General features: G+C 40.7%; 1 protein-coding gene across 1 annotated transcript in view; it reads right to left on the minus strand.

The window, feature by feature from the left end:
• Window positions 1-13,892, minus strand: part of BEST3 (bestrophin 3) — an 80,124-nt gene that overhangs the window by 53,410 nt on the left and 12,822 nt on the right. Inside the window, exons 2-3 of the mRNA XM_045072892.1 lie at window positions 11,463-11,617; window positions 7,700-7,756 (exon numbers count right to left, since the gene is read on the minus strand). The gene's annotated coding sequence lies outside the window, so the exon portion shown is untranslated. The remainder of the gene's footprint in view (window positions 1-7,699; window positions 7,757-11,462; window positions 11,618-13,892) is intronic.

Below are 13,892 nucleotides of genomic sequence, written 5' to 3' on the forward strand. Positions count from 1 at the left end.
TGCAAATATTACCCTCTAGTTTGTAAATTTTTTTCCTCAGGGGTGTGGGTTAGCAATTCTGAAACTACTTTATCTGTATACTAGGATAGAAAAAATAAGTAATGAGCTTTGGTGAGAAATGATTGATTCCAGGGGAAATACAAAATGAATCTGGAATAGCTTATGGTGCCATAAAGTATGGAAGTACTAAAAAATGATGGCATGTGTAAAAATGATACAAGAACCCACTTGAAACAGCTTCTAATGAAAGGTAGGACAAGTTGAGCTAAAAAATAACAATGATAGTAATGGATTATAACCTGGAAAATGAAATAGGTATCCCTGAGTTCATGCTGATACAAATAAATAATTGAATAAATAAATAAATGGGGAGAAGGAACAACTCTTCTTTAATAAATATAGAAGGAATGATAGAAAATCAACAAAAGGCAAAGACAAGAATAGTTAATGGACACTAAAAGCAGTGAAGATAAAGAATGTTGAGAGATAGGATATTTACATAAACTCAAAGTATTTCCTAACAAGATAGTTTTACTTACAAAAGGATAAATAGTGCTTTATAGAGATGAAACCTGGCTAATACTGTACAGCTACGTGATCAAAGTCAACTTCACCATTAAAAGTCATTGACATCAGAATCCTTAAGATGAGGCACTGAGAAAGGCATACCCTCACTCTTACTGTATTCCTACTTCAAATGCATAACCTCAACTTAATACCGAGAAAACATCAGACTAATTGAGGGATATTCTACAAAATAATTGACCAGTCTTTGAAAATGTCAAGATCATGAGATATAAGGAAAGACTGAGAAACAGTTACAGACTGGAGGAGATTTAGGAAACATGACAATTGGATCTTGTACCAGAAAAAGGACATGAGCAGGGCAACTGGTCAAAATTGGATAAGGTCTGCAGACTAGTTAGTAGTATTGTATCAATGCTAACTTCCTGGTTTTGACCACTGTGTTGTGGTTAGTTAGTAAGATATTAACAGTAGGGGAAGCCAGGTGAAGAGTATATGGGAAATTTGGTGCAACTTGTTTCTAAGTCTAAAATTCTTCAAAGTAATAAGTTAAAAGAAAAGTCTTTCTCACTTAAAACCTTTTTGTTGGGGCACCTGAGTGGCTCAGTGGGTTAAGCCTCTGCCTTTGGCCCAGATAATGATCTCAGGGTCCTGGGATCGAGCTCCGCATCAGGCTCTCTGCTCAGCGGGGAGCCTGCTTCCCCTTCTCTGTCTGCCTGCCTCTCTGCCTACTTGTGGTCTCTCTCTCTGTCCAATAAAGATAAATAAAATCTTTTTAAAAAATTCTACAAAAAACCTTTTTGTTTATTTTGCTCGCTTTCACATTGAGCTGAGGCAAGATTTTGAAAATACGGGTAGAGTGACATCATTACTTTCCCTTTCAAAAAAAAAAAGAGATTAAGGAAGGAACTTGGGATTATTAAATTAAGATGTTTCTGGTCCCTCTCCCTTCCTAGAGAAAAGATTAAATTGAAATAGGAAAATGGTGCGGCAAGATGTGGGGGAGAGGATCCAGTGGGATGAAATGATCTCGGAAAATGTTACCATCCCTCTGCCTGAATGACAGAGGGGAGGGAGAGGTTAGTGGAACCCAGAGAGGGCAGCTGAATGAGGAGGGCACTGGATAGGATATGTGGGTGCCTTCTGGGGTAGGACACAACCAATTGACAGTAACAAAGCAGGGGAGCCTGGTGAATAGAATGGCCCAGTCTTACTTGTCTTCTGCCTTCCAAGCTCCTGCCAGGGCCTCAGACCCGCTGTACCGAACCAGAAGCCAGAGGTCAGTTTAAACATACCCGCCTTTAGGGATTCAGAGGGGAGTACAGGGATCTGGAGGAAGAAAGGAAAGCTATCAAGTACTGAGATCAGCTAGTCTATCCCCCTCATTTTGCAGATGAGCAAAACAAACCTCAACGAGGGAAAAAAAGGCATCCCATGTCACAATAAAAGGCAGTGTGATAGGGCTGAAAACCCATTGGTCTTTGAGTTAAAACACCTAGGTTCTGTCTTGGTTTGGGGCTTCAGTTTCCACACCTATGAATAAATGAAGTAGACTAAAGCAGTGGTTCTCAGTTTGGGGTACACATACCCCTGGCTTATCCCTGAAGGCTTTGAGGAGACAAAAGGGCATGAATAATTTTAAGTGTGTCATTTTTTTAGACCCACATCTTCCTTATATATATGTATTCTTATCTAAAGTTAATGTGCTTTCCTTTTGATAATTGTTCTTCCACTTGACAAAAGAAAAGCCTTCTCCTTGGCCATCTCAAATATTACTATAATGCATTATTTCCAGATGTGGGGGCACCAAATGAAGGGACATTTTGAAAATGCATTATTTTGGGGGCATATACCTGTGACAACAAACCAGAGACTTTCAAGGAAGAAATATTGGAAGGGGCAGCAATTACTGAGGACCAATATGCATTCACACATAGACTTTCTGCGAAGGGTTTGGATCTTACAAATAAACATTTCACATTTCAAACCTAAGGATGAAAGCAGGTCTTTGTTTTTTCAGGAGGAAAGAAGTTTCTAGAGACAAACAAAAAAGCCAGACTCTTAACTATAGAGAACAGACTGGTGGTTATCCATGGGGATTGGGGAGTAGGTAAAATAGGGGGATTAAGAGTGCACTTATTCCGAGGAGCACTGAGTAACGTACAGAACTGCTGAAACACTGTATTGTATGCCTGAAACGAATACAGCACTGAACATTAATTATACTGGAATTAAAAATACTTTTATTTAAAAAAGTAAAATTGTGTCAAATCTACCTCGATGAAGCTGTTAAAAACATTTAAAAAAATTCAAATCTGTTTCTGATTTAGATGATGAACAACTTGAAATCTTCCTGGAACTGGTCATGCCACATACCAGGCTGACTGGCACAACTGTAAATGATAATATGCAATTGTTTCTACTTCTTACACATATGGTTTTATTATTGTATAGAACTCTTGCGTCTTCACAGAAAAACCAGTTCATGGTGAGTTAGACAAGACCAGTTGTCACTTCTTTTGGACACTCTTTTTATTTTATTTTTTAAAGATTTTATTTATTTATTTGACAGAGAGAGACACAGCAAGAGAGGGAACACAAGCAGGGGGAGTGGGAGACGGAGATGGAGGGGGAGTGGGAGAGGGAGAAGCAGGCTTCCTTCCGGGCTTCCATTGGGCCTTGATTCCAGGACCCTGGGATCATGACCTGAGCCATAGGCAGATGCTGAGTCACCCAGGTGCCCCTTTTGATCACTCTCAAACTCAGACGTAGGAATTGCCATGCTGGCTCAGCCTTAGATTTATCTTACTCTGGTGTCTCCCTGAGGAGTAGCAGTGATCTCTTCAATGGCAACTTTAAGGCTAATAATTTCCAAGTTTCTAGTAGTTGTCAATTATGATTCTGCCTTCCTTACATTCCTCTAACATCCCCTCCAATTCTTGAAAATAGTATTATTGTTTTGTTAAAATGACAACATGCTCACTGTAAAATTTCGAACAATTCAGGATAGTAAAATGGAAGGACAGAAAAATCCCAAATTTCACCCATCAACAATAACTGTTAACATTTGATGATGGTCTTTCCAGATACATTCTATGCCTAGAGACACATGCACGTTATTTTCCATAAATGAGACCGTCTTATGCATGCTGTGTGGTAATCTGCCCTTCCACCGAATGCTATGCTATGAGATGTGTGCTGTACATTACACATATTTTTTTAGATTATTTATTTATTTGACAGACAGAGATCACAAGTAGGCAGAGAGGCAGGCACAGAGAGAGGAGGAAGCAGGCTCCCTGCTGAGCAGAGAGCCCGATGCACGGCTCAATCCCAGGATTCTGGGATCATGACCTGAGCCAAAGGCAGAGGCTTTAACCCACTGAGCCACCCAGGTGCCCCCACATCACACATGTTTTATGTATGTGTTCAATACTCCGTTTAGATTGTTTCCAGTTTTTCACTTTCAAAAAACTCTGTGACAAACATTCTTGTGCATATTTCTTTTCATGTTTCTGCAGTGTCTCTGCATTAATGGGTGGTATTAGTTTTAGATTGTAGACACCTTTGAGAATCTAATGAGAGCTATGTACTACCTCCCTTGCAAACTACACATAGTCATATACCTCATTTTGACTTTGACATTTTTTGTGTGTGGTTCCTAGATATGCCCCTCGAAGTTCATCCTTGCTGAGGATACTTGCTAAAGATCCTTGGCCTCCAAATTAAGAATACCTACTTTAGGGGCACTTGGGTGGCTCAATGGGTTAAGCCTCTGCCTTCGGCTCAGGTCATGATCTCAGGGTCCTGGGATCGAGCCCCACATCAGGCTCTCTGCTCAGCATGGAGCCCACTTCTCCCTCTCTCTCTGTCTGCCTCTCTGTCTACTTGTGATCCCTCTCTGTCAAATAAGTAAATAAATAAATAAAATCTTAAAAAAAAAAAGAATACCTACTTTAGAATCAACCTGTACGTTTTAATAGCCTTTAAATTTATTTATATTAATTTATCACATGTGAAGTACTCATATGTCTCTCTGTCTCTTTTAATTGGGTCCAACGCTCCAGGCTCTGTCTAACTTTGGAGGTTTGGTGACATAGTAAATAATCAGATTACATAACTTTCCATTGATTGCCACAGGGGCTGATGTGATTTTGAACATGGAACAATGCATTCCATCTAACTTTATAGGCTTTAAGAAAGTCTCATAAACAAAAATTTCATAGGTTAAAAAAAAGGTATTGGAGCATTTGATTCCTTCATTCAGCATGTAGACATTGAGTAGCAGCTCTGTGTCCATCTTGGTGCTGGGGGCTATGAGTAAGGCTTCTATCCCTTCCTTCAAGGGCTTCACTGTCTAGAAGGAGAGTCAAGCTTACGGACACATCATTGTCAGGTGGGGATAGATTACAATCTGCTCTCACAGGGCAGCATGAACACAGAGGTGTGAACTAGCACACACTCAGGGAACTTTGGCGGGTCTGCGTGACTGAAGGGTAGTGGTCAGGAGGAAACAGCCATCCTCTCGGAGGTGTTATCAGCAAACCTGCTCTTTTCACATGGCCCATTCTCCAGCCCCACCCATCTGAAAGTTCTTCCCTTTTCTCTGGACATAATATTTACTTCACTACTCAGGGAGACTCACTACTGACTTGAAATCCAACCATATCCTGGATGGCTAAAGTGAATCTAGGAAGCCAGGTGGTTTGAGGAATCACTTAGGTTACAACCCACAAGGCAGCTAGGTTGTTTGATGAAAACATCACTTGTGTAGATTTGCAGATATAGATGTCCTAGAGATTCAATTGCTCCAGTAGACAAAAACCAGGAGAAACCACAGGCCAAGTTTACATGTAAGTAAACCTAAGTGCTAAGTGGTTTGCTTCCTGTCCCGTGGAGTGTGCAAAGCTTGTAAACACACACCAATAGGCTGAGAAGCTTATTTTTGTGGAGTTTTTTGGTTTGTTTTTTGTTTTTGTTTTGTTTTGTTTTGCTTTGTTTCACCATACTTTATACCTCTTGGCTTGGATGTAATAGTTTCAGTGCCCTTAGAAAGAAACCACTTCAGGGGCGCCAGGGTGGCTCAGTGGGTTAAGCCTCTGCCTTCAGCTCAGGTCATGATCCCAGGGTCCTGGAATTGAGCCCCACATCGGGCTCTCTGCTCAGCGGGGAGAGCTCTCTCTCTCTGCCTACTTGTGATATCTTTCTGTCAAATAAATAAATAAAATCTTAAATAAAGGAAAAAGAAACAAAATAAAGAAACCACTTCATTTGTCTTCGGCACAGCCCAAAGATCTCTTCAGTAGCTTGACTTCGTTTAGAAAGGTGAATCTCACCCATCTGCTGTGGCTTACAAGCCATTTTAGTCCTCACCTCTCTCCATTGCCCTCGTTTTCTCTGCTGCATCTTTCCTCTTTCTTCACTGACCTCTTTTCTTTGGGTTTCTCACGTTTGGATTGCCATTCACTGGTGACTTCTAGGTCTTCACATTTGCAATTCATCCTCTGCTCCCCTCCTTTACCTGCCTTCCTGAGTCAGTCCTGGGGTGCCTGGCACACGACAGGAGGCCATCCCTCAGCTGAGGACCTGGGGGCACTCATATTACCCCCATATTTGAAAGAGGAGGAAGGAGAGGAGTGTTAACAATTTCCCCCAGGGTCATATTTCTTAAGAACAGTATTCATAAAAATATTTTAGTTATATTGACTTCCCCGAGGTTTTTGATGTATGGTTGTTCTCAGGATAAAGATTTAAAATAAAAATGTTTGGGTGTGTGTGCACTTTTCATTCAAAGTGAAAGTATATGTTGATGCACAAAATATGTTTTTAATGCATTTATTATTTACAAATATGAGTCACAGGCATCTGAAACCAAGCCTATTCAAGCCTACTGAGAATAGGAACAAGTGGCATTTATATAGGACAAAGGAGGACTGCTAGATCTGTCAGCATCCCTGTCACTGCTCCAGGTCAGTGACTTTTAGGAAAACCGTTGTCAAATCTCTGCAGTATTTCTTGCACTTAATGGTTTTCTTTGTTTTTTGTTTTTTTTTTCACATTCAATGTTGACAAAAAAACACACACAACAAACACAAAGAAACCTCTTTATGTTAGTTTCTAATGTTACTTAATTTTGTTTTTGATGTAAAATGTAAGTTTTCGGTGCACTGGGGTGGCTCAGTGGGTTAAAGCCTCTGCCTTTGGCTCAGGTTGTGATTCCCAGGGTTCTGGGATGAGCCCCACATAGGGCTCTCTGCTCAGCAGGGAGCCTGCTTCCCTCCACCCCATAATCCCTGCCTGCCTTCTGCCTACTTGTGGTCTCTGTCTGTCCAATAAATAAATAAATCTTTAAAAAAGAAAGTAACTTTTCTCCCTTCACATTTTGTATTTCATTGATGAGAATATATACGTGTTTTTCAAATCTGCTTCACACCTATAGCCAGGGATCCTTTTTTAAGGTTTGAGTGGTATTTATGTTATTATAATTAGACTATTTTCTCCATTTTCTCATCAGTAAATGGGAGATTACAGTAGGGTAGACCTAGAGTCAGCATTGTGATGAGTTCCAATGATTTAATACATTTAATGACAGCAACAACTGACATGACTTGAGTATTTTCTATATACTGGATATCACTTTGAGTGCTTTGCATGTATTACTACGCTTAACCTTCCCCAGAACTCTGTGTGGTAAGTCCTCTTATCACCACCACCTCCCTGTTTTTTACCCACAGGAACCTGAGGGCGCCGAGCGTTGGAGTAATGTTCTGAGGTTACAATGTGGCAAATGGCAAAGCCGGGATTCCCATTCAGGCAGGTGGGCTTCAGAGCCTGCCCCCTTATCCACTGTGCTATACCCCCTTTCAGGTAAGCTAGTGCCCAGAAGAGCCAGCCTGTGGCAAGGGAGGAATTTTTTATAAACACCAAAAAGTATAATCGAGAGTGTGAAATGAATGTTTTTATGTTCCTAACGTGCAGTGCAATCTGGCTAGGGCATCTCTAATACTTGATAGTTGCTACTGTTGAACATTTTCAGGCCCCTCGCTTGCTTGTTTTTCTGAATGCGTTTAAACATCTGATTTCAGGTAGGAGCACATGAGTGGAAAGAGCATGAGGTTTAGAATGAGAAAGCATTCGACTATTCTAGCTGCGTGGTCTTGAGCAAGTTACATACCTCTCTGGACTCTGGACTTCTTATCTGCAAAGGTGACAATAACATTTGCTTCAGCATCTACGACAGGAGGCATGAAATGATTAAATATTCAAGCACAGAGAAATACACTCAGGGAAGGGAGATAATGAGTCTAGAATGTGACATCCCGTGCCCAGCACTGACAGCATCGTCTTTGCTGCCTCCCTGGCTCAGGGTTTTGCCAGTTCTTGATGAAGACGAATATTAGTGTCAGGATCTCACTGAATATGACTGTTTCGTTCCTTATATACTTATGTCTTGAATGCTGTCTATAGGAAATTGTGTATTATACTAATTCTATAATCCACATAATAATTTTTAGCGGATCTTTTTGTTATTTTTGTCAATACTGAACATACAGAGCTTTTTTAACATACACTACACGTGTCTAATTTGTGACATTAGCAAAAATTCTGGTGTGCAAATGATATAAACAATTTGTGGAATAGAAAACATAATTAGTTAGCCATATATGGGAAGTAGCTAAGCCTCTCTAGAGATCAAAGAAAGGCAAAACAAAAGACATACATCATGTTTCACATATGAATAGATTCTGAGCTAGCAAGGGTCATATTTATTATTGATGGGTATATAAACTGGATAAAAGCCTTTTGGAAGGCTTTTTATAACATATAACAAGAATCTTAAATATGTTCATGTATTTTAAGATAATTTGTTTCTGGAATCTAGCTCTGAGAAATAACATGAAGCACACAGTAAAAGCTTCTAATATAAAGTATTCATTGTGGCGTTACTTATAAGTGGGAAAAAACGTTTATGCCCTATAAGCTGCGAATAGTTAAATGAACAAGATGTTCTTTACGTAATGGATTACTGTGCAGTTATTTAAAATTATGCTTATAAATAATTTGTAATGACATGGAGAAATACATGTAATAGAATTAAAGTGAATAGCAAGAATGATACAGAATGACCCCAACTAAGTAAAAAAGAAAGTTACAAAAAATACAAATATCTGCAACTAAGTGTACAGAATGTTAATAATAGTTACTAGTGAGGTAATGATTATGAATAACTTTTTTTTCCTGCTTTTCACTTTTTTGTATTTTCCAGTTTTTGTTCACAATGAGTGCCCGCTATTTTACAATAGTAAAACCCAGAGCAAACGCTCCATGAGTGAGGATTTCCTTGGTAGGATGAGCAACAGTTTCCGTTCCAGAAGGGTGCCTCAACAAAGCTGAGTCCTGTCCCTGTGCTCCCTATTACACTTTCTCCCAGGGTTTTTGTGAGAATTAAGTATTCTACTACAGGTAACTGAGGCCAGTAGAGATTGCTATACTGGTGAGACACTTAGAGAAAATTTAAATTTTACAACCTTAACAGCAGACATGGGAAAGGTGTGAAAGGATTGTTTTACATTTCCAAAGAATTCTCAAATTTCCTTAACTAGTTAGCTTCCTTGGGCACTCTAATAACACATAACCTCTCAGGAATATTTTCTTTCTGTGGGATGTGAGGATACATTTATTTGTATGTATTGGCAGCTTTATCAGAAGCATACCAGGAAAAAGAAAACTAGTTTTAAATCAGTCAGTTGCTTTTTAAAACGTTTTCACCACCTATTTGGTGGTGAGAAGTAGGGCTCTGGTTTATCCAGGACAATTCTCATCTACACTTGTGGTTCTGGTGTAATTATTAATACTACCCTCATTTTCTCTCAAAATTGTTCTGCTTCTGAGAGTAAGTTACATGGTCACCCTTGCAATTTCAGATTGCGGGGTGAGGGTGAGGAAAGAGTGGTACCATCTGGATGCTGACTCTTGAGTGGAGGGGGTGTGTGGGAGGGACAGCTGGCTCCTGGCAGCCAGCTTGCCGGAGAAGGAGCCAGTAGCAGTGCCTGAAGGCACAGAAAGTAGCCCAGTTGCCAATAAACACTGGCCCACAGGCTGTGTCGCTTAGGCTAATTAGTCGTATATCTATTACTTGATCGTGATTTTGATTCTGACAGCATTGGCTCTTCTTGAAGGTGGACCAGAAAATCTGTCTAGTTGACTTAAGACACCAAAGACACACCTGTCCCAGGCTTCTTTTCTGTCAGCCCATTCTGGTGCCTGGCATTTCCACCTTTAGAATCATGATGAATTGTTAGCAAAGTAATTCAAATTATCATCTGGAGAGAACAGTGCAAAAGAACAGGGGAAACAGGACAATTAAGGAATTGGAAGACTCTCCATACCAACACTGCTCTCCCCAGCAGAATAACCCTGAGCCAAAGACTCAACGGCTCTGAGGTTCATTCTCTGTAGCAGTAAAAACAGGGGACTAAAACCCGTTCTGCCTACTCTTTGGCGGTAGTAATGTGACCCAAATGATGATTGTATATGAAAATGCTCTGCTAATACGAAAGCACTCTGCAAATACCAGAGACTGTTAGTATCATGAAGTCTTTAAAAACAAAGTAACACATTAGCTTGAGCTAATAGCCTCACTCTGGAATGCAGTGAGCAAGTCCTGGGGGTGGGGGACCCACAAATTGGGCAAATTTTGATGGGCAGGGAGGAGAGGACTGAAGCAGACTGGTGGATCATCTGAACCATCTGGAGAGGGTTTGGGGGCGGAAAAAGGATTGGTGGGCTTCATCCCAAGAGCTTGAGATTCAGATGACTAGACACAGAGCCCAGAGTAAGGAGGAGGGGGATTGGGGAAGCTGCTAAGCAAGAAGCAAAAGGGAGCAGACAAGGCTATAAAGAGAGCCAGGGGGAAGAAAATAATAGAACTCTCTTGCTTTGACAAGTTGTTTTTTGTTCTTTGTTTGTTTGTTTGTTTTTTTCAGAGCTAGCCTGGCTAGGAAACTAAGGACTAAAATAAATTTTTGGCTATGTTCCCTCCCGACCCCCTCCCCACCTCCCCCCAGTTCTAGTCCATAAACTCCATGTGGGTGGGGATATTTGTCCCTTTGCTTCACCGCTGAATTGTAAGCACTTAGAACATTTCCTGGCACATGGCGCCAGAATAATAAAAATTGCATAGAGGAGTATTTGCCTGTTTTCCCCACCCATGACTGTAATTTGAAGTTGGCTAATTTTGTTAATGCAGTTCTGAAGCTACTGAAAGGAGGGCTGTCAGACTAGGTTTAGGGTGAGAGCCTTGGTCCAGGTCACGAAATGGTAATTCTCACTTGTTAGGTAATTGCTACTTCCACCACCAACCCAAATTCTTTGTTGGTGACTTGTCAAGTTCTGCCGTCATGACCTTATTTGTGTTCTTCTAGCACTAGCACTTCTAGCACTAGGACTACCCTACCAAGAACAGAATTCTTTTTAAAGTTGAGTTTAGGGGCGCCTGGGTGGCTCAGTGGGTTAAAGTCTCTGCCTTCGGCTCGGGTAATGATCCCAGGGTCCTGGGATCTAGCCCTGCATCAGGCTCTCTTCTCAGCAGGGAGCCTGCTTCCTCCTCTCTCTCTGCCTGCCTCTCTGACTACTTGTGATCTCTGTCAAATAAATAAATAAAATCTTTAAAGTTGAGTTTAATTGGTTACAGGAGTCCCCCTCTTATCCGTGGGGGATACATTCCAAAACCCTGAATCAGATGGTACCTGACCCTTTACACACTCTCTTTTTTCCTATATATACATATCTATGATAAAGTTTAATTTATAAATTATGTACAGAAGAGATTAGCAATAATAATCTAGTAATAAAATAGAACAAGTATCGTATACTGTAATAAATGTTCTGTGAATGTGGCCTCTCTCTCTCAAAATATCTGATTGTGCTGTACTCACCTTTCTTGTGATAATGTGAGACAATATGATGCCAATGCGATGACACAATGATGTCGGCACTGAGATGTCTTGTTATTCTACTAATGACCTTCTGACAATCTGTCTGGAGGAAGACCATCGGTCCAGACCATCACTGTCCATGGGTAACCGAAACCCTGGAAATTGAAACCACAGATAAAGGGAGTTGTCCCTTATAAATTAACTTTATCATAGGTATGTATTTATAGGAAAAAACATAGTATATATAGCATGTGGTGCTATCTGTGGTTTTAGGTATCCTCTAGGGATCCTGAACATATTCCTCACAGATAAAGGGGAGCTACTAGCTTCAATATTCAGTTTCCTGGGATCTTAGTTTGGGTCCTCTAAGACAAGAGAAACAGAGGCAAGGATGAAAGCATGGCCACTTTACTTGGAAAATGCTAGCTGAAGATGGTGAGGGTGAAGAAACAACAGAGATGAGGTAAACAAAGATGCAAAGCCTTGGGGTGTGGTGTGTCCCCACCCTGGCCAGGGTTTCATAATGGGCCTGGCAAAGACATGGCAGGTGCTTAGCAGGTATGTTGCTTGGTATGCAGGACTCTTCTGGAAAGGCTGCAAGAAAAAGACATCCTTCAGAGTAGTCCTCTGCAAGAAGGCAGTGGAGGAGATTTTTCTGTTCAGATCCTTTCTGTCTCTCATTTCCCATTGACCAATGTTCACCCTGTTGGGAGGTAACTCCTTATAGTTCCAGCCCTTGGCAGCCACTCAGAATGCCAATTCCTGTGCTCCATGTTGTGGCATTTCATTCAAATCTAGAGAGACAACTTGATCTGATAAAGCTTAGTATGTGGAGAGTAAGGGCTATGTGCAGAGCCAGGGTTCCAACTTCAATTCCAGACGGCTCAGGGAGTTCAGCAAAGGCAGAGGTTGTGTTAAGGATACAATAAATGGTGTCAGGGTTGCCTTCAGGAAGAAGAGGCAGTAGAGAAATTCTGAAAAGGAGCCCAAAGATTGCATCTAATACACTTGCTTTGCAAAATGGAAATTCTTTACAAATGGAATCATACATGTTCTTCTAATACTTGTTTTACTTTAAAAAGTCACAGCCAAAAAATAAAAATAAATAAAACAAGTCACAGTCATTTTCCCAACCAGTATGTTGTGATCATTCTTTTTAACAAATGCCTTAGATTCCAGACAATGTATATGCTGTGATTTATTTTGCCATTTCCTTATTGATGGACATTCACGTTGTTCCCAATTTTCCCCATTATAGTAATTATCCTTAAGCACTATGTATGAATCTCTCTGGAGAACATATTGAAAGTGCTAAAAATAAGCTGAAAAGAAAGGTCTTATTTAAAAACAGTCACCACACTCATCTGGACCTCTACTGATCTGATCCATGTGCCGGCATGAATTATGGCCTATTGAATTCTACCCAGGGTTAGGCAGTTCTGAGTTTATGCCCCTGACTACAATCTGCTGGCTTTTCAGATGGAGGTCTGCAACATTGACACAGCGTGCTACCCTCCCAGGAGGCTCCTAACTCAGAGAGGAGATTACTTTTCATTTTTCCATATGTCCAAAGCCTTTCCATTTGAATTATTTTGTCAGTGAATGAGTATCCTGAATAAATAAAGAAATGAAATTCTATGCATTCTGATTTGCCCAGCCTGGGTTTCCCAAACCCTGTCATCAAGGGAGATGTAATTAGTCAGGCAGTGGCATACCGGTGAGAATTTGGACCGGACTGTGCATTCTGTCACCAGGGGTTTGACATGTTCATTGATAAGAAAAACACCACATGGGGGCACCTGGGTGGCTCAGTGGGTTAAGCCTCTGCCTTTGGCTCAGGCCATGATCTTGGGGTCCTGGGATCGAGCCCTGCATCGGGCTCTCTGCTCAGCAGGGAGCCTGCTTCCCCTTCTCACTCTGCCTGTCTCTCTGCATACTTGTGATCTATCTGTCAAATAAATAAATAAAATCTTAACAAAAAAAAGAAAGAAGGAAAAAGAAAAACACACATGGAAAATTTTACATATCTTCTATCTCAGGTTTCAAGCATACGTTGGAGGGAAACTCTTTTGCCTTATGTTTTTATTTTGTTAATGCTCTGACACCATGATAGTTTTGAAGGTAATGACCCCTTATGGGGAACAACAGGGACTTCCTCTTTTCCAGGCAGCTCATCCCCATCAGCCTCCAGCCCACTGAGACGACCTCTGAAGATCACTCTGGTACCACCTCCTCAGTTATCCTTCAGTGGTTAACTATGGCATTTCTCAAATGTGCAATTTTTCTGACTGTAATAAACCCATCACTTCACTTTAAAAGTCTACTAACCCCTTCAGGCCATAAACTTAATTATAGTATAGGATACAAAATATTTTTTATTCTAGTGCCCTTTTGATTTGTTTCTCAGAGAATCTTAACAACATAGACCTG

The sequence above is a fragment of the Mustela putorius genome, unplaced genomic scaffold, assembly GCF_011764305.1.
Source record: "Mustela putorius furo isolate JIRA1106 unplaced genomic scaffold, ASM1176430v1.1 tig00537227_pilon_pilon_pilon, whole genome shotgun sequence".
Classification (NCBI taxonomy): domain Eukaryota; kingdom Metazoa; phylum Chordata; class Mammalia; order Carnivora; family Mustelidae; genus Mustela; species Mustela putorius.